Below are 23407 nucleotides of genomic sequence, written 5' to 3' on the forward strand. Positions count from 1 at the left end.
TGGATTCACAGAAAGCAACGCTGGTAAAACCATATATCAGCATTTGCATTATAACTGAACCCCAGTCTCCTTCCCCTTGCTGGGAACTGCTCACGGACGTAAAATTACTCACATGCTTGAGTGCTTGTAGAAAGAGGCTCTTGGTAAACTAACCAGTGCAATGACCTTGCATGAAATCTTGGCCCCATTGAAGTTAACGGAAATGTATCTTTACATTTTTCAGTAAAGTATTGCAGAACTAGAACCATAGAAACAGCAAATAAGAATGCTAACATTGAACAATTTCCTCTAATCCAAAGCAGACTTTTGTGGTTATTTTGTGATCTGAGCATTGTCATTTCAAGAAAACTCCATAATGAAAACTTTCTGTCCATATCAGTGAGGTTTCCTATATTAACTCTACCTACCTTCCATAGAACCCAGGAAATTTACAAATTGGACAGTGCAGTTTAAGCCCTTTGGGGGGAATTTTCCATTTCTATTTAAGTCACTTTAGACAATTATGTTAGGCAGCATGTTAAAAGAAACATGAACTGCTTGGGAAAAAAATACACACGCATTACTATATATAAATAGCATATAATTTTATCCCTTTGGAGACCTGGAATGTTGCCTTTCATATCCTGCATTATTGGATTGCATTCACAATGTCAAATGCTTGTAGCATCTGACAAGATAAAAACTTTTGTGTTCTTGCACTGAGAAAAAACAATAGGCTACATAAATGTGATTGGTCCTCCCCCCCCCCCACAAGTTGGATGGTGCTTTCACTGCCTGCTTACTGTGTGGAACATTGTTTTCTGGGAGATGATAATATACTCTTATGCAGGGTTTATTCATGGAGTGGGACTCTTTTAATTGAAATGTAAGTTACCAAAAATATCATTGTTCATCTTTAAAAAAAAAAAATAGAATCCATTTCAAAGCCCAGTATAAAGGTTAACATTCTCTACAACAACAACACTGAGAAGGCAAATCTGCTTGAAGGAGTGTAGATAAACTGAGATGTTCTTTCCGGCTTTGTTTTAAGAAGCATTTTGTTGATAGAGATTTTGCTTATCACTGTTCCAGAAGAGAGGTTGATCTAATTAGCAAACAAACACTATACAGTAAACGCTGTATTATCTGGCACTTTACCAACTGTTGCTCCTAGGTGGAGAAATGGCCATGGGAGCTCCGTGTGCTGCCCCACCCCAGGGACTGTGGCCAATGGGAGCCACGGAGGCAGTGCCTTTGGGCGGAGGCAGTGCGCAGATCTGCTTGGCCGCTCCTCTGCCTAGGAACATCAGAGACATATCGCCACTTGAGGGGAGCCAAAACCCCTCCCACACCCAACCCCCTGCCTTGAGCCCCCTCCCACACCCAAAGTCCCTTCCTCCATTGGTAAGTATAACTCTTAGTTAACCAGATTGCTTCCCCCATCATGCTGGATAACAAAGTTTTACTATACTAAGTGGTGATTAAGGTTGCAGCATGGCACACCACATTCATCCAACATCTTAAAAGCATGGACAGAAGTTAAGGAGAAAGATTTATGCATCCCCTTCATATTGCCCAGACTCCTATGCTATATAAGGTTTCTACTTCCATCTCCAGCAGATACCCTTAAGTAATGCATACTCATCTAAATCAGACTCACACAACCCTCACCTCCATACTTCATCAGACTTGTACTCAAATACAAAACCTTAAGCTTGTATAGCAATTACATCATCAGATCAGCACAGCTGACTCTTACATTCCATGCATGTGGGAAGTTATTTTGCCTTAACACTGCTGAGGTCACTATCAAGGTTTTGCATTATGTGCGTCATGCCCCCATTTCGCTCTGTGGGCTGGGTACTCCGCCCAAACTACACCTCCCACAATGCACTATGGCCAGGAACTCCAAGGATGCACCATCGTAGCTCAGATACAAGAGAGACCATGGTGCATTATAGAAGTCCAGGCCATAGAGGAGAATAGGGACATGAGCATCTAAACTACAACCCCCGTGGTGCACTGTGGCACCATTTCCAAATTGAAACTCTTCGGTTTTTAACTTTATAAGTCAGTAAACCTTTAAACTCCACCTGGAAACCCACAGGCAGCAGTATGTCCTGGAGCAGTGGTTTAGTATGCACTGAACCAGTAAGCTAATGCATTATGAGTGTGCTTCCATTTCTGAATGATTTGAGGCATAGCAACGTGTAGAGCATATCACAGCAGTCTGATCCTCTGGTTACAAAGACTTGAGTTGGGGTAATGATGCCTCCACGCCAAAGAGGAAAAGTCACCGTGTTCTAGCCATAAACACACGATAGATGTCTATTTCGGATACTGCCGAAGGTTGACAATCCAGCAATGGTTGAGACTCTAAACAGACTCCCAGGTTGCAAACAAGTAACACACAGAGGAGACATACCTGTGATGCTGCCCAAGGTACCCAGGGCTGTGAGACCCCTCGCTACCAACTGCCCTTGGCATAAGGAAGCCGTATGTGCCTGCCATGCATCAGCTCCACCAGCTACTGGCAACATAAGCCCTGCCTTCTAGGCCTCGCAAGTCGTCCTGTTACTCTGTAGGTTAGCAATAGGCACACCCCAGTGCTCGAGCCCTCTGAGCATCTCCCTGGAGTGTCCAGCCCCTGCTCTGCTGGATGCTCAGTGTTCAGAGTCGCTTCTTCCAACATCGCAGTACGCGCCAGCTTACCTGTTCCACCACAGATCCCTGCTCCGCTTAACACACACAACCCCTACATATGCTCAGAGTGAAATTAAGTATAAGTTTATTTTACAAAGCATAGCGATTCAAATAATAACCAGGAGAAGTATTGGCGACAAATGAGTGCATATGAAATAAAGCATTTTGGAGATAATCTCCTGTCTTGTTCAGTATTGCTCACCCAAAATCTTTGCAGCCAGGTTGGCTGTAACCCTCCTTACGTGAGACAGACGTGCTGTCAGCTTGACTCTAAGTAAAGGATCCCACGTGTTCCCTTGCACCGGAAGATATACCAGAACAATCCTTTGTCTTTATTCATAACCAGGACCACACCCCCTGCCCTTGCTGTTTGTTTCATCTAGTAGATTTCCTTTCTCCATCTCTTCTGTTACCTGAGGCTCAGTATGTACCTAAGCATACCTTGGGAGGCCAAATGGCCAGACAGAGAGATAGGTGTTTGTTACCTCCTGCCTCATCTGAGGTTCCTATCAGATGTTGGCTTAGACTTTTCCTAATATATCTATCCCAGAAATAACTCTCTCCTGCTAGCTTCCCGTAACCATAAAAGCAGTGAATATTTTATCTTTGGTCAAACTCATCCTGACTGATTTTAAAGAATGGCTTTTCTAAAGTGTACTGCAGATTAGCTGTGGACGTTGATCTGAATTGTAGCTGGATAAACTGGGCGAGTTGTGAGACTTCAACAAATAATTGTGTTGAATAGTTTAATGCACTTTCTGGATCCCTACTATATTAGTAGCTTCCCTGCCCCCCCAGCTAGTGGAGGGCTCTGATTCCCAGTTCAACTTCTGTCCTAACCAGGAGAGGGCTCCATAATTCTGGGAGCTGGCTGCAGAGGCAAGGCTGGGTAACGGGCATTCTGGTGCCGGCAAGAGGCCAGCAATAGCTAGGGTGACCAGACAGCAAGTGTGAAAAATCAGGATGGGGTGGGGGATAATAGGAGCCTATATAAGAAAAAGTCCCAAATATCAGGACTGTCCCTATAAAATCGAGACATCTGGTCACCCTAGCAGTAGCCAAGGCACGAGGATGCAGTGGTCTGGAAGCAGTAGGCGTAGGGATGACTGCATGTGTAGAGACCCCAGTACTTGGACTGTCGCCAGGGTCTGAGCTAGGAACTATTAGATGGATCTTCCTTTGTAATTAAAATCCTCGTGGCGAGGGCATGAATACCTCTTAATTTCTGGTAGCTCTAGCAAAGCTCCTCCTTTACTCAGAACATGTGACTATTTATGGAATCCTCCGCAGCCTGTCTGGCCTAGTCCTGGGAGTACCTAACTGAACTCTGAGCTCCTGGTACGCAGAGCACACTACCAGTGCCAGCCATCTAGGAGGGGTTGGGGCTCCACATGGCTCGCGTCAACAAGCAGTGGTTCCAGTTGTAGAACTAAGGGCTCCTCTTTTTAGATTTTGCCCTTTTCAGGGGATGAATGCTGCAGATTGTTCTTTCCTTAGGAGCACTGGAGGCCAGTGGATACACTCAGAGAGCCCAGTGCTAGATGCTTGAGAGGAAGGTGTAAGAAACCCTGTAATGGATAACTATGGAGTAATCAGCCCACTGGTGAAGTTTTCTTCCTAACCGCCACCAGCTATTGGTTGGTTTGCATCCTGAAGCATGAGGACTTATAGCTCTTGTAAAAATCAGAAATAATGTTTGTATCCAGTGTAATGTAACTACGCAGATTCTCATTATCTATATTAATGTCTAATCTTTATTAAGCTCTTGACCTCCATATTAGTTTGTAGCAATGACTGATTTGCAGAACGGCACTGTAATAGTTTCTCTGTTTCCTATTCCATTCCTCCACGCTCTAACATTTTGTTTGCAGTTTCAAATTACTGCTGTGCATGGACCAGAGTTGGGTTGCTGACAAAGATGTCCTGGGCTTTTCCAAAGTGGCCACAGTGGTAAGTTCTGAATGTGTCTTGATTCTTGCATCTATTACTAATAGTACCTTGATTTGATAAACACAGCTAATCTAGCATGCCTCTATCTTGCTTGCAGGGAGAACGTTGTTGTGTGAACATTTACCTTCACAAGCAAATTCAACTTTGCTAGCTCATCTATTGTCTCAGTTCCAAGAACGGAACTGAAATCATCCATTTTATGTATTCTAGCCCACAGGCTATCACAGAAGCACGATAGGAAGATCTCTGTTGCCTTAACAGAGAGTATCTTCCGATGAATCTTTGGCAACTTGCCTGGGGTTACAGGCAATTGTCTGCATTGATTTTAATATTTTGTGAAATATTTACAAAGTGGTGCTATTCAGTATGGCTACCACAAAGGAGCTATAAACCTTGGTATGTCATTTTAACACCAAGGTCAGACACCTGGGATTCTGTAGCTCAATGGCATTTTAATATTGGTTTTAACTGCGATTAAAGCTTTCAGAGAGAGGATGTCTTTTTCATCTCTGATAATAACCCACGTGGCTTTAGAATCATAGGACTGGAAGGGACCTCGAGAGGTCATCTAGTCCAGTTTCTTGCACTCTGGGCAGGACTAAGTATTATCTAGACCATCCCTGACAGTTTGTCTAATCTGCTCTTAAAAATCTCCAATGATGGAGATTCCAGAACCTCCCTAGGTAATTTATTCCAGTGCTTAACTACCCTGACAGGAAGTTTTTCCTAATGTCCAGCCTAAACCTCCCTCGCTGCAATTTAAGCCCATTGCTGCTTGTCCTATCCTCAAGAACACTTTTTCTCCCTCTTTTATGTACTTGAAAACCGTTATCATGTCCTCCCTCAGTCTTCTCTTCTCCCAACTAAACAAACCCAATTTTTTCAATCTTCCCTCATAGGTCATGTTTTCTAGACCTTTAATCATTTGTCTTGCTCTTCTCTGGATTTTCTCCAGTTTGTCCACATCTTTCCTGAAATATAGTGCCCAGAACTGGGCACGATACTCCAGCTGAGGCCTAATCAGCACGGAGTAGAGTGGAAGAATTACCGGTACTTATTGTGTCATGATTACAACACTCCTGCTAATACATCCCAGAATGATGTTTGTTTGCTTTTTTTTGCAACAGTGTTACACTGTTGACTCATATTTAGTGGCGTAACTTCAGTGACAAATTTGACCCATACAGTAAAACACGATGTTGCTTCTACCTAGCAGCCAGAGATAGAAAACACATGTGCCTGTCAGTGAAGGGCTACTCCCTACAGTAAATGTTTAGGGGAAAGTCTTGGCCTCATTGAAGTCGATGATAAAATTCCCATTCATTTCAATGGGACTGGAATTTTGCCCTTAAAGTTTAGCCTCATCTTATTTTGGTTTGTGATTAATTTATTAGTTTTCATAAAGAAACAGACTAAAAAATACAGAAAGATAAATGACTTACAGCTTGTATATGTTACCAAATACTGCATGTTTTACAGGATATCCAATAAAATTATGAAATTGCACCATTTTACAACTTGTCAAAGCTTCCCAGGACAGACAGTAGAAAATCAAACAGTATTATACAGAGATAACATAGAATCATACGACTGGAAGGGACCTTGAGAGGTCGTCTAGTCCAGTCCCCTGCACTCATGGCAGGACTAAGTATTATCTAGACCATCTCTGGCAGGTGTTTGTCCAACCTGCTCTTAAAAACCTCCAGCGATGGAGATTCCACAACCTCCCTAGGCAATTTATTCCAATACTTAACCACCCTGACAGTTAGGAAGTTTTTCCAATGTCCAACCGAAACCTCCCTTGCTGCAATTTAAGACCGTTGCTCCTTGTTCTATCCTCAGAGGTTAAGAACGCTTTTTCTCCCTCCTTCTTGTAACAACCTGTTATGTACTTGAAAACTGTTCTCATGTCTCCTCTCAGTCTTCTCTTTTACAGACTAAACAAACCCATTTTTTTCAATCTTCTGTCATAGGTCATGTTTTCTAGACCTTTACTCATTTTTGTTGCTCTTCTCTGGATTTTCTTCAATTTGTCCACATCTTTCCTGAAATGTGACTCAGAGAAGTGGACACAATACCCCAGTTGAGGCCTAATCAGCACAGAGTAGAATGGAAGAATTACTTCTTGTGGCTTGCTGACAACACTCATGCTAATACTTCCCAGAATCATGTTTGCTTTTTTTCAATGGTGTTACACTGTTGACTCATATTTAGCTTGTGGTCCGCTATGATCCCCAGACCTCTTTCTGCAGTACTTCTTCCTAGGCAGTCCTTTCCCATTTTGTATGTGTGCAACTGATTGTTCCTTCCTAAATTGAGTACTTTGCATTTGTCCTTACTGAATTTCATCCTATTTACTTCAGACCATTTCTCCAGTTTATCTAGATCGTTTTGAATTTTAATCCTATCCTCCAGAGCACTCGTGACCCCTTCCAGCTTGGTATCATCTGCAAACTTTATAAGTGTACTGTATGCCACTATCTAAATCATTGATGAAGATATTGAACAGAACCAGACCCAGAACTGATCCCTGTGGGACCCCACTCATTATGTCCTTCCAGCATGACTGTGAATCACTGATAACTACTTTCTGGGAATGGTTTTCTAACCAGTTTTGCACCCACCTTATAATAGCTCCATCTAGGTTGCATTTCCTTAGTTTGTGTATGAGAAGGTCATACAAGACAGTATCAAAAGCTTTTCTAAAGTCAAGATATGCCACGTCTACCGCATTGCCCCCATCCACAAAACTTATTACCCTGTCAAAGAAAGCTATCAGATTGGTTTGACACAATTTGTTCTTGACAAATCCATGCTGACTGTTACTTATCACTTTATTATCTTCTAGATGTTTGCAAATTCATTGCTTAATTATTTGCTCCATTATCTTTCCTGGTACAGAAGTTAAGCTGACTGGTCTGTAATTCCCTCGGTTGTCCTTTTTTCCCTTTTTATAGATTGACACTATATTTGTCCTTTTCCAGTCTTCTGGAATCTCTCCTGTCTTCCATGATTTCTCAAATATAATCACCAATGGCTCAGAGATCTCCTCAGTCAGCTCCTTGAGTATTGTAGGATGCATTTCATCAGGACCTGGTGACTTGAAGACATCTAACTTGTCTAAGTAATTTTTAACTTGTTCTTTCCCTATTTTAATCTCTTCTGATCTTATTTCATTTTCATTGGTATTCACTACATTAGACGTCCAATCACCACCAACCTTCTTGGTGAAGACTGAAACAAAGAAGTCATTAAACACCTCCTCCACTTTCTCCCAAGCTACCTTCCACTTACAAATTCTCAACCAGTTCCTCCCTATTTGTCAAAATCACATGTTACGGTGTGTAATAATACATAAACAAACAGACATACACAAATAGGTTAAAAGAGAAGGAGAGGACTGAGGGGTTGGTGTCTGGGAACAAGCAGAGAGGTTGGGTAGAACGAAAGTCTGGAATTATTTCAGCTATCTCAGCATTCTTTAGCCAAATGTATCAAGAAACAGGGTCCTAATTTGTACAAATTCACATAATTGCTTTCTGTGTCATTAAGCTATTCTTGCTCTGCAAACTCAGACAGGTCCAAATACCACTACTTTCTTGGAGGCCTAGGCCTAAAATCATGCTCTTGGTAATTGTTGAAGCCCTCAAGAACCAAAGGCTTTGTGACACAGTTAACCTAGCAAAGTAAGTACATAACCTAGGACAGTGGCTCTCAACCTTTCCAGCTTACTGTACCCCTTCGGGAGGCTTATTTGTCTTGTGTACCTCCAAGTTTCACCTCACTTAAAAACGACTTGTTCATAAATCAGACATAAAAATACAAAAGTGTCACAGCACATGGTTACTGAGAAATTGCTGACTTTCTCCTTTTTACTATATAATTATAAAATAAATCAATTGGAATATAAACATTGTACTTACATTTCTATGTATAGTATATAGAGCAGGTCATTGTCTGTATGAAAATTTAGTTTGAACTGATTTCCCTAGTGCTTTTTAGGTAGCCTGTTGTAAAATTAGGCAAATAGCTAGATGAGTTGATGTATCCCCTGGAAGACCTCTGGGTACCCCCAACCTAGGATATAATTTTCAGCTGATGTTTGGTTAATGAAGCCAAGCACCAATTTCACTCTTGTGTCCACCTTTTTCCACAGCTGCCTGACTGTTGGACGGTCCTATAGCATATGCATCAGGCTTCCTTCTTCTTTATTAAAGAGCCCACAAACATCAGAAGACAAGGCCCCCCAGCTTGCACAGCCTCTGTGGCATCCGATAGAATCATTTGCTGTATCAGGTGTAATAATACGCTCTGCCATTGGGGTTCTTTGAATAGCTGTGATAACTCCTTCCTGTGCTTTCACAAAGAACTGCAATGGAGTTCCTCTTCACTAGTAAAACATACATAGTGGTATTGGCCTGGGGAGTTTATGAAGCATTTCCAAGGTTCCCAGTAGGTCTAGGGCCTCTGGTGGTAGCAGGGCATCCGGACCAAATTGAAATGGCAGCAAATATTTTAGTTGTAGGTTCTGCCACTCTGCTGAGGGTGGCAGGTCATATTGTTGCTTTACTTTTAGAAAAGAGATAAAGAGCCCCCATCCTTGACTAACTGGGAAATAGCTTTGTCTTATTTGAAAAGTCCCTAAAGATGTGGCTTCAGGACTTTGAGCTTTTGATGGCATAATGAGCACAGTTGTTCATAGTTATGCCCATAACTATACCATGGCATGCAATTATGACTGAAGAATATTGCTGGGAAAAATTAAACAAGAGAAACGATAGACCAAGGAAAATGACTGAGATGAATGTTTGCAGTTAGAATTTTGAAGCGAGCGATATGTATAATCAATAGGCTTGTGTCATGGCAGAGCAGTTTCAAGGGCAACACTAATGCAGTGGGTTAGTCCTTTGACTTTTTTAACAATTGTTTATTTGTATTTTTTAAAATAAACTTTGTTAGAGCTTTTAAGTGCTACTTAGCATCAACCTCTTTGATATGCACAGTAGCAGATATACACATATGTTAAAATCCTGCCCAAGCATATTGCTGAGGCAGTATTGTGTTGGGGTTTTATTTTTCCCCAATTGCATCTGTGGTTTTTGGAAAGCTTGATTTTGTATCAGGTTTTCCACTCTTGTAGAAGAAACCCCTCCCTCCTATGTGGTGAAATCTAACTCAATTTCTGTTAAATAACTAGGATCGATTACACTCGTTCTTGCTCTGTTGCTGACATGAGCACTCCTGACAACACCGGTAGAACACACATTCTTCACTTTCCACGCTAATGAGCCATCCTGAGTTGTTATATTAAATCCATTTATGCTGTTTTTTATTTTTAGCCACCAAGCAATCCTGTTAAAAAATTGTAGTAAATGGCTGAGCTCTTGCTCCTTCCCGTTAGAAATACTGTTTGGGAATCGTTCTGCCAATTCTGTATTACTGTGGGAACATTATCTACAGAACTTTCAGCCAGTGGAAGAGCTTTGTATGTGGGGCGCTTTGCCAGTTATGCCTGTCATTTCTGGTTTAGTATTTGATTCTTCTTACCTATGTTTTTTTTCCCCTTTATTCTTCAGAGTGCAGGCATTTCTTACACACCTGCAAGAATGAGTAATCCCTTCCCCTGCAAGGATTACTGAGAGAAATTCTGTTACCTCTGTTATGTAGGAGGTCCGATTAAATGTGGCCCCTTCTGGTCTTAAAATCTATGAATCTAGAAGATCCTGGTTTTCTAAAAACTAGGACTATTCAAGAAAACTACACTTCTTATGTCATGTAATATCTTTAATATTTCTGCAAATCCAGTGCCCTTCCCTTTAAAATTGGGTTTGTCAGCTACTTTTCTTCTTGAAAACCCCACTTCCACGAACACACTTTTGCCAAAAATAATTAAATCCTTATTGACTGCTTAATCCTATATTAGGGACTAGTCAGAAAGTTCAGAATGCCCATCCCTGAAAGTCAGGCACTTTAGGATGTGTGTCTGTACTGCAGTCAAGGGGTGTGGTTGCAGTTTGAGGAGACCAGGGGTCAGCAACCTTTTAGAAGCGGTGTGCCGAATCTTCATTTATTCACTTTCATTTTAGGTTTTGCGTGCCAGCAATACACGTTAACGTTTTTAGAAGGTCTCTTTCTATACGTCTATAATATATAACTAAACTATTGTTGTATGTAAAGTAAATAAGGTTTTTTAAATGTTTAAGAAGCTTTGTTTAAAATTTAAATTAAAATGCAGAGCCCCTCGGACCGGTGGCCAAGACCCGAGCAGTGTGAGTGCCATTGAAAATAAGCTCACATGCCACCATCGGCATCCGTGCCATAGGTTGCCTACACCTGGAGTAGACAAACCCAAGCTAGCTTTAATTGAGCTAGCTCAAGTCCTGGGGTAATGAAGATGCAGCAACTCGTGTGCTCACGCTTCATGATCTAGCCCCGTGAATAATTATCCAAGCTCCTAAGTGGGTTTGTACAACTAAATTAAAACTAGCTTGTTTATATCTACATGATCTGCAGTTATACCTTGCGACTGCAGTCTGGCCAGTCAGGAATTGAAGTACTCCCAAATCACCATTCACTTTCAGACGTTTTGGGTCACAGCATTTGTTTCACCCAAGTAAGATTTCTAATGGGTTTTCATTTATGGTGACACATCAGGCATTTTAACTTGCCAAGATTCCACTGCAGTGTACGTATCCCTCAGCAACAGGTATCCAGGTAACCATGCCAATGTTGTTCCCCAGCCAGGTGACTGGAACAATTTGTTTCTTCAGTGGGCAGGAAGCGCAGTTCTGCAATTACTGTACAGTTTTCACACTCCTGCTGAAATTGGCATCTGAACAATACAGGTTTCAGGTTCTTGTCACTCAAAGCCAGGCACCTTCCAAAGCCGATAAGGCATCAGACGTTCACCCACAGATCAAGATATTCTGACCTGTCACAGGTAAATTTGTTTAAAACTATTTTTAATTAGTGTTTAACACTGAGATTATGCCACGTAGGATCATTTATTAAAAATACTTTCTCAAATGATTTCTATCTTCTGATATTATTAAATGGTTACAGAAACATAAGCATATGGAAGAACTCGCCAGAAACTCCTTATATTTAAAAGAATAAAATATGAAGCTTGGAATAGTTTACACTATATGTTGGGTGTTAATACTTTTGCTTGGTTTTAAAAGACAACCATTTTGTGGAGCTATTTGTGTAAAAAGAAATATTTACCTTTTATAAAGAAATTCTCTCTCTCTCTCTCAAACAGTTCTTCTTCCGCTGACCATTAGTAAATACTGTGTTCCCACAGAGGACTGGCGTGTTCTGTCTGAGCTCAGATACATTATAACAATTATAATATTGGGCTTCATTCTCCATGACTTTGGGCCACGTGCAGACATTGACCAACCTCAGAGTAAAATGGACCATTTTTGATTTGCATTGTATGCCCGTTGTACTCCCTCCTTGTCCAGCTGTAAATGACTACAGAAGATCATAGTCAATAGAGAACAAAGCCCAGGAGGAGAAGGGAAAGACAAAGGCAGTTATAGGTCACATTTATGCCTTTGCAGTCTCCCAAGGAAGATAAGCATCTGATCCAGCTGCCAACACCCTTGTATCCCTGGGGCACATGGACATCCCAGTCATGACCCCTTTCCACCATCATGCCCCCGTGTCAGAGGAGAAGTAGGCTCTGGCTCTCTATGTAGGGGGAGTCCTCCACTAGCTGGATTTGCAGAGCTTTGAACTGGGAGACACATGTGCAGATCTGTATACGTTTATGCGTGCATAGTGGGTGAATAAAATAAAGTTATACTGGGGTATCACATGTTGAAATAGTGTCTGTCGTTTGTAGGAGAGCTGTGAAATTAGAGACTTTGCCACCACTAGACAGCTTTGCTCGGGAGCCTGATCCAGTGAGCTGCTTAGCACCACCTCCAGAGTACCTGGTACCTTCTGCGCTCAATGACAGCTGAATGCACTCAGCATCCTGCAGGATGAGCTTAGCAGATTTTAGGATCAGATTCTGCAGGTGAAAAAAAAAGAAAAAGAAAAAGTGGTAGGACTAGGTCCTGCTATCATTCTGGTTTTGCTTTTAGGAACTTTAAAACTGTTAATTTATATTTAAAGAAAAAAGATATAAAATAATCCCCTGCCTCATCCTCAGATTTAAATGTCTGTGAGTCTCAGCATGGCAGAAGTGTTTCCCATGGGAGTTATTTGGTTAAAACCCTAAGTTTACACCCCTCCCCCCCGCTGTTATATTTTAATATTTGACTGTGTCTCCTGAATAAGACTTTGAGCAAAGCTGAATCCCGAGAAGTCACTGCATTTTAAGTCATAACACATCGCTGGAACATTGCAGCTTTAAAACGTCTGGTTGCAGTGCCTTTTAAAACAAAGATCATAAGCCTGAAACAATGATACCTACAAATTCTTAAAGGGTATTTAGGCAGTGGTATATTCATCCTAAACAACAAAAAAGGAGCAGGGTGTGGTGGGAGCTGCTTTTTTCTGTGTTGGGCAGGGATTGTTTGGATCAGAACTTCCACTGGATTTAGGTTGGGATTTTTAAAATAGCCTAAGGGATTTAGGTACCCAAAGCACTGGGTGTTCAGTTAAAGCTCCATTGCAAACTCCAGCCTTAAATCTATCTATCTATCTATCTATCTATCTATCTAGACATTCAGACAGACCTTCAAATAACAAATAATACAATTACAGGAAAAGAAATTAAAAAGGAGAAAGAAAAGATTTGGGTCAACCAGGTCTGAGCTTCCCAAATGATTGTTCCATATTCTTTCAACAGGATACCAAATGGGTTATAAATTAGTTGAAACATTTTGATTTTCTGAATCTTTACATGTGTGTGTTCAATAGGGAAGGTGCCATTGGTTAAAAGAGAGTTCTAAGCGTCTCTCCTTTTCTTCAATATAAGAATGACAGTATCTGGCAATGGGGTTTGTTTATTGTTTTCTGTTTTGTTTTTGTTTTGTTTTAATACCAGCTAGATTACTCAGGGAGAGTGACTTCAGAATGACAAGTGAAAATCAACTTTCAATAGTAATGTCTTTTAAATCAATTAGTTTTTTCCTCCCAATATCTAAAGTGGTTTGACATTCAAAGAATTTGGGATTAATTGAATCACAAGTATTATCGAAACATAGATTTGTTGGTATCAGAAGTACTGTATGTAATTTTATTAATATCCAGTTAATATCCAAAACCAAAAATCAGGTCTGAATATATGAGGCTGATTTTGAGGATTTGAACTTTTTTTCCTTATTTTAAATCAATCTTTAATATTTAGTTCTGATTGTCAATTATTTTATTCCTACATGTGATACAAAACATTCTGTTGGCTTCCCTATGTTACATTTAAGTAATTTAATATATTTTGGAGGCTATATAAAGATTTGATGATTGCCTTGTTTTGAAGGTTATATGAAGTGAGAAAGGATGCAATATTTTAATAGCTGAATATATTTATAGTCTTGTTTGAGATAAACCAATAGTCCTCTTGTAGGCTGGGACTTAATAGTAATGCATTTTCTCTATTTACATAATCAAGAAAGTGAATATTTTTTCTATCTATGGTTTCCAATAAAATGCATTTTAATCAGTTTCCTCCTGAGTTGTATAGATATTTATTTGGGAATAATCTGAGTATTATCCATAGCTTTGTTTCATGTAACAAATGACTTAATAATGTGAAATGTTATTGGATTATTTTTCAAAGATCTAGGAAGATTCACTATTATAACAGAAATATTAAATGACATTGTCCCTTGATAAATAACCAGGAGGGTAAAACTGAATTGTTGAGCGAATTTTGAATTGTTGAGTACCTTGGCTTATAATGAATGCTGTAGAAGGGCAGAGATGGGGAAATTAACTTTGCCTTGCAGTTTTGGAAGCTGTGCCTTTTTCTGTGTTTATTCATTGATTCTGATTTTTCAAAAATATTGCATCAGAAATGCTGCTTCATGGGTATGAAAACTCAAAGGCATTATAACTGGTAACACGTTAATGCATACACAATCTGAGTTACAATGACTGTTTGATTGACTCTGTGTGACCCACAACACTTGCGTTTCAATGGGCTTCGCTTGTGAGTATTGCCCTTGTATAATGTTAGAATTATTTTCTGCTAGGTTGGAAGTCAAAAGATGTATACAATCTGAAGAGAATATTACACACTGATTTAACTCCTGGGGATTTTATGTTATCAAGGCTCTATATAACAAGGCCTGTTTCGAATGTAAGAGGAACAGCATGAGCCCAATCTAAAGCTGTGGAGTGTGCCCCAGCAGCATTGGGTCTATCTCTGAGAGCTCCCACACTTTCACTTACATCCTGCTGTGGGTACTGGCTACCTATGACAATTTAATTTACTTGGATATGAGGGTGAACTCTTTCATTAATGCAAAGCAAAGGTGCCGAGGGAAGGCCTGAGTGAAGGGCTTTGGCGTTAATGGTTTCATTTTGTGACCATTGGAATTTTACATGATGCGAATGAAGCTGCTGTACCTTGAGTGGTTACTCATATTCTCCTAAGATGATTGCTTGTGCTTAGCTGACCCTTTAGCCTCCCACGTTTTTGCTGCAGATGAATATCGGCATCTGATGTGGAGTTTGTAAAAGCTGCCTCATGACTGTGTTTCAAAATGGAGAACCCAGGGTTTTGGTCAGTCTCTGGTGTTAGTGTGGCTAAAGGAATTATGACTAGCGAACAATCATTCACACTAACAATACTCTAGGGACACAGGAAGGGATCTGAGACATGTGAGAAGGATGCAACGCAAACAACTGTGTTGTTTCTGAAAGAGAAGTGCTCTGGTATACCCTTTCAGAGAGGAGCTGCGAGGTGAAACTGGGATCCATTTGGAATAGTAGATCCCTAATAATAGATCACTGTCATTCAAGCATCATTGCCTCTCTTCTGAATGGCTGCTCACTGCTTTTGATTGTCATGAATTAGATAGTACTGCAGGGTTCCTTGCTGAAGGCAGTTTAATTCACAAAAGTGCTTCCAGAAATATTTAATCCTGCCTCAGTGCAGGGGATAGACTGGATGATCTCTCGAGGTCCCTTCCAGTCCTACATTTCTATGATTCTGTAAAAGCCAAGTCAATGCTAAGCTTCTTACCGATTTCAGTGCACAGGAGCCTCTATTTGTGTTCAGTTTCAGAAAAATAAATAAATACACTGTGTCTATTGATCATATCTGTTAAAAGCTGTAAAACAATGCTGAGGGATTATAATCTAACCTTTCCTCAAAGAAACTAGAACATCTCAGATTTAAAGTGACCTCACCTAGTTTGGGATACCTTGATATAGGTACCTTCTACCACTGGAGAGCTTGAGAATTTTACGTCTTGAACCTCTAAGCCAGAGAGAGTTCCACCATTTTGGCTATCAGTATTCCTAGAAGTCTTGCCACAGATACAGGACTTCTGAGTAGTGCAGGAGTCAGCAACCTTTCAGAAGTGCTGTGCCAGGTCTTCATTTATTTGCTCTAATTTTAGGTTTTGCCTGCCAGTAATATATGTTAACGTTTTAGAGGGTCTCATTCTATAAGTCTATAATATATAATTAAACTATTGTTGTATGTAAAGTAAATAAGGTTTTTAAAATGTTTAAGCAGCTTCATTTAAAATTAAATTAAAATGCAGAGTCCCCCGGACCAGGGGCCAGGATGTGTGAATGCCACTGAAAATCAGCTCGTGTGCCGCCTTCTGCACCTGTGCCATAGGTTGTCTACCCCTGGAGTAGTGCATCACAGCGTAAGGCATGGGCTCATGGTGTGACATAATTCACAGTTTTCCAGGTGGCAGCGCTTCTAAGAATGACCCTCAAAATGCTATGGAGTGACCATGTGACAAGTCAGACGTATGGGAGCTCCTCAGAACTACAGCAGCACATATTGTCCTTTATCACAGGCTACATGACATTATACAGCTGTAGAAATTACAATGGGCCTCCTAATGTTACCCAGTGTGGCGGAACTCATGGTATAAGTACTTATATCTTCCTGTTTGTTCATGCGTTCCGTTGACTCTTCGCGCCTGGCCTATATGGACACGTAATGCTGCACCCGTGGGTGGGTTGTTATTAGTGGGGGATTGAGACTGGGACTTCTGATTCTGAAAGCATAAACTTCTGCTGCCTGAGTTGCATGACCCAGCTCTATTAGCTAAGCCTGTATTAGTCTTTTCAACCTCTACTGGGCAAGAAAACTGCATGGCCACCTTTAGCTTGTCCATTTAATAAAATGGCTTTAGGCCCTAATCCAGCAAAACACTTAAGCACATGCTTAACTTCAGGCACTTTTAGTCCTACTGAAGCCCCATTCTCTAGGAGAAATAAGTTAAAGATGCCTTGAAGAAGTTTTCTTGCTCTGCGAGGACTTGGAATTTCAGGAGGTCACTTTTTTACTGTGACTTTTCCTTTAACTTTGCCCACTGGTCTGTTGTATGTCCATCTCTGTGCCTGATCCAAAGAGCGCATGAGTCTGTTACAACCTCCAGCTTCAAAGTGCTGGTTCAGGTTGAGATGAAGAAACTCATGGATTTAGCTCTGCAGGTTTCCAGCGCATATCTTGATGTCAGGAGAAACAGTGGCTATCCCACATGGTCATAAGCCATATGCGAAAGGTCAATGAAACCTCAATAGAATATGGTACTTGATTCTGCAATATCTTGGTGCAAAATGTCCTAACTTTCCATTGACCTCAATGGTAGCTGAAATGACTCGGCACTTTTTAGTTTGTGTCCAAACACTGTACACACCTCCAGTCAGGTGCCATTTTTCTGGAAGTGTGACAAACAGCTGGAAGGCACTGGAGAAATCAGTTTTTATTCAAGACAGCTCCAGGGTAACGTGCATTAAAAATGGTTTCCCGTGCATTGGGAAGCTGCTAGGTCTGTACAAATGCATGCAATTTTATTTTTAAACAAGTACATTAAAATCAATAATCTCATTAACGTGCCACTGCAACTCCTACTGTTCAAGAGTATTTAACTGCTTTCTTCTGCTGTAAGTAGCCATTTGTGTATTCTTCCAGGGGAGCCGTAATTAAGGAAAGATGAGAAATGAGGGGAGCGTGTGTAACTGGAAACTGTTATTATTGACTCAAACAGAAAGCAAAGTCGACATGCTAGTTTTGAAGGATTCCGTCTCTGCAGGAGTTCCTCCAGTCAAGCATACAATGTTGCCAACCCCAAATGCTCAACAATCATCAGGCAGGCCACCCAAAATCAGGAAATGGCTTCAAAATCAGAAGACGTAGTTGATAGAAAAAAAAAGAGAAAATTTGGGTTCTTTTCACTTGTCTTCTGGTTTTTGAGCCTGTAGGGCTTATGGGTGAAATCCTAGCCCCATTCAAGTCATTGGCCTTTGGCTGTATTTTCAAGCTTTTCTCCATTACCAGGAGGACTAGGAAATTACTTTTTTAAATTAAGATTCTCTCATAATCCCCTGACTCCAGAAACTGGGGCTTCAAGAGAAACACCAAATATTGCAAGACTCTCACTAAAATCGTACGAGCTGGCAATACTGATCACTCAGTACACTTTTCCTGGCTTTTCTTTCACTCTGCGATTACAGGGATAGAGATAATTCCTTTCTATCCAATTTAATTAAGCCACTAAGTGCTCTTACATTGTTTTGATCTTATAGCCTACTTACCACTATTATGTGGAGGAGAGTGTTATAAAAAAAAGTGAAAGGTTTACTTCTTTCTTCTAATGAGCACCAGTTATCCATTTGCAGTAGAAATAACTACAGAAGATGTAAGTAATCGTTGACATTATTAAAGCTGAGACCCAGCTACAGTCATCTCAATTGAAAAATACATACAGGAGCCTTCTATTTACAAAAGATCAAGAATTTCTTTAGGGTTTATTATATACTCACAAAACAGTTCAGTTGTCTTTAAGGGAAATGCGAACTTTGATGCCTAAGAAATGTGTTTTTAAAAAGTCTGTTTCATTTTTTTAATTCCCACGTTTCTTTGGTTGTTCCATCTCCCTCTTTTTTGTCTTTTTATGATAATATCTTGCTTTTGCATCCACAGTAACACACTAAAAATGATCTAAAGCCGAGAGTGGTTGATCATGAAATGGCGAACCGCAGCTATGCTCTCTGGTGTAGACTATCTAAGTAAAAACAGTACATGATTTTTAGCTCTCGTAGTGTTTACGTTTGGTGCCAGAGGTACTCGAGGGTTTTCGCAATGTGTCTCTACAGTGCAGGCAGGGTTTCAAAAGAAGAAGAAGAAGAAGAAGAGTGCAGTATCTTTTGAAATCTATCCAGGAGCTTGCTTACCCTGCTGGCTTTAATTTTAGAACACAGAGTTTATTGTAAAGGGGAAAAATGTTTTTGGTGTGTTGCGTTCTCTGTGTAATCAAATCCAGGAAAAAAGTTGTTGTGGGCATTGTTCATTAGATTCATCGACATGGGCAAATTCATGTTTCTGTTTTAGTTTTCTAAAAATCCTGCGCGAGTGAAATGTATTTATTGATGGTGCAGATCTGATGTCCCTGATATTGTTACCCAGGATGTGGAATGGTGGGGGGTGGTGTATGAGCATCCCAGTATGTACTTTGTGTTAGAGGGTGGTTTAATACTGATAACTGTGGGTTTAATCACTGTGAAAGTGCCTGGATTATGGGATACCTAGAAATAGGACAGAATAAATAGAGCCTATTCCCTTCCACAGCTTCCAAAACCTAAGACATGCCCAAACAGACTCGCAGCTCTTAAAACTCCTCCCTCTGTCCAGTGTCATGTTCCCTCAACTGCCTTCTGGCTGCCACACACACCTCCTCCATGACCCCTTCCTCCCCAAAATAACCACATTCCTTCACCGACATCATCCTCCTGGGTGAGAAACCTTCCTGCACCCTCAGTGGCAAGTCCACCCTCATCCATTCCCCAGAAGTAGCTTGACCAGATGTCCCGATTTTATGGGGACAGTCCCGATATTTGGGGCTTTTTCTTATATAGGTCCCTATTACCCCCCCACGCCCTGTCCTGATTTTTCACACTTGCTGTCTGGTCACCCTACCCAGAAGTCTCCCATGTCCCCCTTGCTTTTTTGTGATCCTGAATGCCACTGAACAAGTCATTTGTGCCTTGTGTCAATTAGAGAGTAGAATCCTCCCATGGCTCGATCCCCAAAGTGGAGCGCTGGGAGCTGAAACACTTTGTAGAGCCCCTCAGTCTGCAGAAGCCCACTGCTGCGCCCCTTCGGAGTGCAGCCCACTACTCAGGCCCCCTCAGGTGGCCAGCCAGCTTCACCATCTGCTGCATGAGTGGGGAGGGGTGGGACCAATGCTCTAGCCCTCCCAAGCCCCTTTTTGGGCACTGAGCATGCCCGGCGAATAGGGAAGAAAGGATGGAGCAATCCATGGTCACAATGACTACGACTGTGCCTGGCCCTGGTCCTGGCCGTGGGTTACGGAAGGCAGGCTCTTGTGTTCTCCTTTTTCCCAACTGTGCACATTGATAAGGGGCGGGCAGAGACTTTGTGAGCACCAGGGGAGAGGAACCTAAACACCAAAGCTGAGCGGCACTAACATTGAAAGAGGGAACAGTTAGGGTCTTCTTCAGGGAAAAGAACTTACAATCCTCAACAGTATTTTATAATGGGATACAGCATTTACATAGTTTGGTGTAACAAAGGAGAATTAAATAAAGGGTCCTACTGTATCAATAATGATATTTTTGTATGCAGACTATCATCCAGCCACTAGGTGTTCTCTGTGTGCTGTTTAGAACTCCAGAGAGGATGGGCTCCCTGGTAAACAAGAGAGACAAAACGGGAACTGAAGCTCTCCGGAAGCCTGTTAGCGTGTTTTGGTAGGGGTAGCTGCTTTATTTAATAAAATGCCTCCTGTTTAAAAAGAGTTGTGATTCCACATACCATGATGATGATGACATGTGGAGTTGAGTGCGTAGAAGTACATGTGAATAACTTAAGCATGCTGCTGTGATTATGTAAGCATCAGCAAACTGTAGTGAGTGTACATGCAGAATACCCAATTGGCCATTTGAATGGGCAGCTGCAGTAATTGCTTGCACAGAGTTTGTGTGTGCAGTAATGAAAATCTGGTCCTCTGGCGTGGTGGTAAAAAACAAAAACAAAATTGCTTTGTAAAAGATGGGCCGATAGTCTCTGTCATGGGTGTGTTTTAATGTAATGATACATGATGACAGGTAAGTCAGAACTGGAGCACTCAGGAAGAGAATTCCAGGAACTGTCACCAATAGAGCCCAATTAGATTTCATTTCCCTAATTCAAGAAACAGTTCCTGTCATCGTAGGGTCCAGTGAAGCCAAAGAAATGGCAGAGGGAGAGAGAAGTAAGGTGTCCTCAACACAAGGAAGTGAAGGCTCTTATTTTCCATAATCTGTCACATTGAAAATGTAATGTTCTCGTTCTGTTTGGAAGCATTTTAGCTGTCTAATTTGCATGTCTGTGTAGTCGTACTGTTGTACGTTCTTCTGTATGTTAACATGTGCCCTGGAGTGATGTCTTGTGAGCTGCTCTGGTAATACAAAACAAAAAAGGCAGGTGGCCTGGACTGTGTTGCAAAGTGGAACCGTTCTAGCATGCCTGCACTAAAGGGAAAGAGACAGGCCCCACTGCCTAAATTCATTTACAACATTTGAGAGCTCCCTCAGAATATGTTACACACAACACACTCCTGCTGGAAACAGCTGAGCAGTTCATCATTGCAAGAGCCATTCCATTCCCTGAGAAGGCATTTTCAGAAGCATCCGCAGACAGCTCCCTTGGAATGCTCGGCCAGGTGAGCGATTTAACTAGCTGAACACAGGAGCTTTATAAGCTACATTCATAGGTCTTATGGCTATTTCTTATAGTGCCACCTAGTCAGTAGTGTGGGGGTCAGGACTGTAAAGCTGAATAGTTCTAGCAACGAAGCTCTGAGCTGTACCTCTGCTCATTAGTCCAACCTTTCATTACAGTTGCCTATTTAGAAATGGAGAGGTCAAGTCAAGACATGTTCCGTCTATTATTCCAATGCACAGGGCCGGCTTTAGGAAGTTTGGGGCCCAATTCGAGCAGTTTAGATGGGGCCCCAGCAGGGATGATTTAAAAAAAAAACACGTGCACACACACATATGTAAAACACGTGGGACTTGTACTCACCAGGTGGTACTCCGAGACTTCGGCGGCGGGTTCTTCACTTGCTCCAGGTCTTCAACAGCACTGAAGGACCTGCTGCCGAAGTGCCGCTGAGGACCCAGAGCAAGCGAAGGACCCGCTACTAAAGTGCCGCTGAAGACCCAGAGCGCTGCCAGGTGAGTAAAAATTAAAAAGGCGCCTCTAGCCAGGGAAGGGATTCACTCATGGAAGTGCTTGGGGCCCTCTTAGGCACGGGACCCGATTCGGGGGAATTGGTGGAATAGGCCTAAGCCAGCCCTGCCAATGCAGATAATGAAACGACTGTGACAGAACAAAAAGAATAAAGTGTGCTATACAGAGCTGTCTGGGAAAGGCAGTTTTAAAAACAATAGGCCGGATCGTCAGCGGATGTAAATTGCCTAGCTCCTTTGACTTCTACAGTTCACACTAGCTAAGGATCTGGCCTGTGATGTTGATCAGTGTTATCCGGTTTTCACAGTTCAGAACATTGTTGGAGCTCTTCAGAACATTTGCAAATGGAACAGACTCTTCAGGATAGAATCCTGAACCTGCTCCCATGGGGTCAATGGCAAAACTATGTGAATGCAACGTAGACAATGCCCTAACTCCTACAACCCCACTATAATTTCAGGGAGTAGAAGATGACATTCCCCAGGGCTGGGCTTAATTTCATAGCTTGGGAATTACACTAAATAATTACGCATGTCTGCAGTGGCTTTGACCTACAGGCCAAGATATGTGGTGTATTAAAATAAATATTGTTAGCTGAAAACTAAGCTAGCTCTTACCAGAAAACAAATAAAATAAGCAATTTAGCAGAGCTCTAGATGGCTTCAAAAGAGCTGAGATCTTAAACATTTTTACAAGTCTTTTATGACTGTCTCAACCACCTTTTATCTTGATCAGTTTCGCCATTGTGACTACCATTGACTAATGACGTCTGCTGGAGGGTGCAGAACTGAGCATTTGCAGGAGTTCCTGTGGTTACAAGCAGCTATGGCTTTTCATGATTTCAGCAGACATTGTGTTTCTTTCCTCGCCATCCCTCCTCCCGTGCCTCCTGCTCCTAAGGCCAGAGCTGAATTTTCTAAACCTAGTCACCTACTTGAACTGCATGCATAATTTCCATCTGCGTAAAAGGAAGTGGCATAGACGCACCGAGAGGAGGCTGTTCCTCTAATGCAGGGGTTCTCAAACTGGGAGTCGGGATCCTTCAGGGGGTCACGTGGTTATTACGTGGGGGGCTGTGAGCTATCAGCCTTCACCCTAAATCCCGCTTTGCCTCCAGCATTTATAATGGTGCTAAATATACACAAAAGTGTTTTTCATATATAAGGGAGGGGTTCACTCAGAGGCTTGCTATGTGAAAGGGGTCACCAGTACAAAAGTTTGAGAACCACTGCTCTAATTCCTCTGTGCTCCTGCCTCGCAGAATGATTGCCTCCACGGTTTTACAGTCAACATCTTGCCCACAACGGAGGAGAGATTTGTCTGCCTGGAGACACTGTGTTGAGAAGCAATGAAGTTTAGGGCTCTCTGAAGCCTCTAGCAGTACAAAAGCAAGCAGCCAGCATACAGCTGATAAGTGTTGGCAAGAATTTGCTC

General features: G+C 41.6%; 1 protein-coding gene across 2 annotated transcripts in view; it reads left to right on the top strand.

Annotated features, from left to right (window-relative positions):
* The window catches only part of PRICKLE2 (prickle planar cell polarity protein 2), a 187994-nt gene that overhangs the window by 47593 nt on the left and 116994 nt on the right, over window positions 1-23407 (top strand). Inside the window, exon 1 of one of the 2 annotated variants that reach the window (XM_030570708.1) lies at window positions 11491-11572. The exons of the other annotated variant lie outside the window; for it this stretch is intronic. The gene's annotated coding sequence lies outside the window, so the exon portion shown is untranslated. Of the gene's footprint in view, window positions 1-11490; window positions 11573-23407 lie in introns of those variants that run through there. 2 annotated transcript variants of the gene reach the window in all.

The sequence above is a fragment of the Gopherus evgoodei genome, chromosome 7 (genome assembly GCF_007399415.2).
Source record: "Gopherus evgoodei ecotype Sinaloan lineage chromosome 7, rGopEvg1_v1.p, whole genome shotgun sequence".
NCBI classification, from domain to species: Eukaryota; Metazoa; Chordata; order Testudines; family Testudinidae; genus Gopherus; species Gopherus evgoodei.